Consider the following 4,440-nt stretch of genomic DNA (forward strand, 5'->3'; position numbering starts at 1 on the left):
GGGCAGCCTGACTCTCTTGTTAGGAGCAAATGCAGCTGGGGACTTTAAGTTGAAGCCAATGCTTATTTCCCATTATGAAAACCCTAGAGCCCTTAAAAATTATGCTAAATCTACTCTGCCTGTGCTCCAGTAATGGAACGACAAAGCCTGGATGACAGCACACCTGCTTATCACATGTTTTACTGAATATTTTAAACCCACTGTTGAGAGCTACTTCTCAAAAAAAAAAATTCTTTTCAAAATTACTGCCCATTAACAATGCAGCCGGTCACCTAAGAGCTCTGGCAAAGATGTACAAAGAGATGAATGTTGTTTTCCTGCCTGCTAACAAAGAATCCATTCAACAGCCCCTAGATCAAGGAGTAATTTTGACTTTCAAGTCTTATTATTTAATAAATATATTTTGTAAGTCTCTAGGTGCCCTAGGAATTGATTCCTCTGATGGGCCTGGGCAAAGTGAAATGAAAATTTTGTGGAAAGGATTCACAATTCTAGATGCCATTAAGAACACTCACGGCGCGGGACAAAGGAAAGCGAAGCCGGAACTGCAGCCACTTTTTCTGCCCATGGAAAGACCATCTTATGCTCCACCTCCTACCCCAGCTCCTGCAACACAAATGCCCAGCACACCAGGGTTTGTGAGATACAATCCATACAGTCATCTCACCTACAACAACTACAGGCTTGGAGGGAACCGTGCACCAACAGCCAGGTCACAGCATCCTCTGCTATTACGATACCAAAACCCCCAAAGCCACCAGATAAGCCACTGATGCCCTACATGAGGTACAGGCAGAAAGATCTGGGACCAAGTAAAGGCTTCCAACCCCGACTTAAAGCTGTGGGAGATTGGCAAGATTATTGGTGGCTTGTGGTGAGATCTCACTGGTGAAGAAAAGCAAGAATATTTAAACAAATACGAAGCAGAAAAGATAGAGTACAATGAATCTATCAAGGCCTATCATAAATCCCCCATGTACCTTGCTTACATAAATGCAAAAAGTCGTGCAGAAGCTGTTTTAGAGGAAGAAAGTTGACAGAGACAGTCTCGCGTGGAGAAAGGAGAACCATACATGAACATTTAGCCTCCTGAAGATCCAGATGATTATGATGATGGCTTTTCAATGAAGCATACAGCCACCGCCCATTTCCAGAGAAACCACCGCCTCATCAGTGAAATCCTTGGTGAGAGTGTGGTGCCAGACGTTCCATCAGTTGTTACAACAGCTAGAATGCAGATCCTCAAATGACAGTTCTAGTCCTTAAGCATTCATCAGTGAAAACTAGAAGCTGAACTTCTTCAAATAGAGGAAATGACACCAGGAGAAGAGGAGGAAATATCTGGAAAGCACAGATTCATTTAATGATGAACTTGAAAGGTTGTGTGGTCTGAAAGTAGAAATGGATATGAAGAAAATTGCAGCTGAGATTGCACAGGCAGAGGAACAGGCCCGCAAAAGGCAGGAGAAAAGGGAGAAGGAGGCGGCAGAGCAAGCTGAGCACAGACAGAGCAGCATTGTTCCTAAGGAAAAACAAGCAGCCAGCAAAGGCGAGGAGAAGAAAGACGACAAGAACATTCCAGTGGAGACGGAGGAGGCACGCCTTGAAGAAACGACAGAGAGCCAACAGAACAGTGAAGAAGGCACGTCTACTCCTGAGGACAAGGAGAGTGGGCAGGAGGGGGTAGACAGTATGGCAGAGGAAGGAACCAGTGATAGTAACATTGGCTCACAGAGCAACGGCACAATAGTGGGGGAGCCACCAAAAGATCCCATACCAGAAGATGAGAAAAAAAGAGTAAATCTTGCCTTGTTTTATGTGTTGTAAATACTTTTTTTAAATGAAAAAATGTTATTGGTTAAAAAAAAAAGAACATTCATGATTAATGGGAGGAGGTCAAAATATTCTCATTAACAGGAGTCTGGAAGAAGTTGATTCCAGTCCTCACGGATGACATCGAGGGGTTCAAGCCTTCAACGGAAGAAGTCACTACCGATGTTGTGGAAACAGCAAGAGAACTAGAAGTGGAGCCTAACTCATTGAGACATGATGGAATTGTTGCAATCTCATGATAAAACTTGAACAGATGATTAATTTACGGATGAGCAAAGAAAGTGGTTTCTTGAGATGAGATCTACTCCTGGTGAAGATGCTGCGAACATTATTGAAAAGACAACAAAGAATTCAGAATATTATATATACTTAGTTGATAAAACAGCAGCAGGGTTTGAGAAAATTGACTCCAATTTATAAGGAAGTTATACTGTGGGTTAAATGCTATCAAACAGCATGACATACTACAGAGAAATGCTTCTGGAAAACAAGAGTCAATTGGTGTGGCAAGCTTCATTGTTGTCTTATTTTAAGAAACTTAAAAATTGTAAGAAATTGTCACAGCCACCCCAACCTTCAGCAACCACCACCCTAAACAATTTGTGTGACTCAATTGATTGCAACATTTGCTTTATTATGGTGGTCTGGAACTGAAGCCACAATATCTCTGAGGTATGCCTGTAATTCCACCTGCAATGACCCTATTTCCAAATAAAGTAACCTCTGAGGTACTGAGGATTAGAATTTTAACATATCTTTTGCAGGAGGAGGAAACAATTCAACTCGTAACACTATGTCTCCCAACAATTTCGACTCCGGCCCCTGAGGATCAGGGTAGTCAGCAAACATCCAGAGTGTAGATTAGCTCTGGCACTAGGAATCTCGGCAAAAGATTTGGGATGGTACCCAGCACCTGCTCTCAAAAGCTCATCCCTCCATGATGCGCTGGGGAGGAGACTCTTTCCCAAGACCCAGCTGGGTATGCAATGCTACAAACATCTCTGCTGCATTTCTTTTCTGGGTTGGTACTTTGTCTAAGAGAGAGAGAGAGTGTGTGTGTGTGTGTGTGTGTGCGTGTAAAACAGAGAGAGAGAAAGGAGAGAGAGAGAATCCGTGTGCCTTTGTGTTCGTATATGTGACTGTGTGTGGATGTATGGGTGCCTCAGCTTGTGTGCCTCTGTGTGTGACTCTATGGGTGTGACAGTATGCAACAGTGTGATAACACTGTGTATTTACATCCATGAGTATATGTGTCTGTGAGTATGTGATGGAATCTGTGACTATGGATACAGGTTTGTGCAGGCACGTGTATGTCTGTCAGTATTTATACATGTTTATAGTACAGGCACAGAATCTGTTGAAACGCTCAATGCTATATTGAGCAAATTGAAGAAAGAACAGGTATGGATTGTCTGGGACTGTCAGCCCCAAAGAGAAGCTTCATCTTTCCAGAATACATTGGTGTTCACACTCACTTCTTATTAGGAGAGAGCAACCCCAATGGCCTTCCCCTTACCCAGAAGCTGAAAAGAGAGCAGCAGGACTTCTGCAAAAGGCCAGATCTTCTAAAGTCACAGCCAGCACAATCATTTGGAACAATCTGGTAGCAGGAAAAATAAGTCATAGATAAGTTAGGCAGATGCCTCCAACTTACCAAGATAATCCAGAAACTCCCTCATTAAATCTGGCTCACAGGAAAGTGAAAGAGAAGAATGATTGTCCTACATTCATAAAAGCGCACATGAAACAAAAAAGTAACGTATGAGAAGGTGCTTGAAAAGGGTGAAAGTACTACACAGAAGCAGAATATTGTTTGAAGGCTGAACACCCAATCTTTAGTGAGATGGCCTGTAGAAGGGAAGAAGCAGGGTGGTCTGCTGAGGCTACTATGGAAAAGAGGATGACATCCTAGGACCTCGCCCTATAGCACCAGTCAGAGTGTGGAGGCAAGGTGGCCTGGGTGGCCTGGGCCAGCACCCCTAGCCTTCTCACCAGTTTCGTAGAGACCTCCTCCTATCAGCTCTTAGCCATAGAGTAAGAGCCACAGTGTGCTCTACAGCTTTGCTCTAAACATTTTCAACCCATGGAGCCAACAGGGAGGTCATGGTCATGATGAACGAAGGACAAGGTTGTCAACCACAGAAGAATGGTAACAACATTTTGATAGACTACAGAGCAAGCATTGGTCACAAAACGCATTTGATCCTCACATCAACTTACAAGGTAGAATGACTGTCATTCCCCTTTTACAGATAAGAAAACAGACACACAGAGCAATCGGGTAACTAACTCAGGGTCCACAGCTAGTAAGCAGCAAGGAAAGCACTTCCACAGAGATTAGTTATATTGTAAGTCTTTCTTAGTTTTCTTGAAGACTAGACCAGGTTACCATCCTTCTTTCCTGGCAGCTATTAGATAGATAATGCTAAATAAGTCTTTGTTCTAAAAAAATGTTCAACTTTACATCATATCTGTGCATTTGAGTAGGGTTAGACACAAGACTAAGTCATCCCACCTCTCCAAACCACCAATATCGAAGCCGTGGAATTTAAAGACAAGCAATGCCCTTTGAGGCACCCAGCGTAGGGAATTCCATAGGCATTTTTT

The 4,440-nt window shown here is 43.0% G+C and overlaps 1 pseudogene; it reads left to right on the plus strand.

Moving 5' to 3' along the window:
• The first annotated feature begins 575 nt into the window (after positions 1-575).
• On the plus strand, positions 576-2,072 carry LOC129491675 (SWI/SNF-related matrix-associated actin-dependent regulator of chromatin subfamily E member 1-like; annotated as a pseudogene).
• The last annotated feature ends 2,368 nt before the right edge of the window (positions 2,073-4,440 follow it).

Source organism: Symphalangus syndactylus, chromosome 10 (assembly GCF_028878055.3).
Source record: "Symphalangus syndactylus isolate Jambi chromosome 10, NHGRI_mSymSyn1-v2.1_pri, whole genome shotgun sequence".
Taxonomy (NCBI): Eukaryota; Metazoa; Chordata; class Mammalia; order Primates; family Hylobatidae; genus Symphalangus; species Symphalangus syndactylus.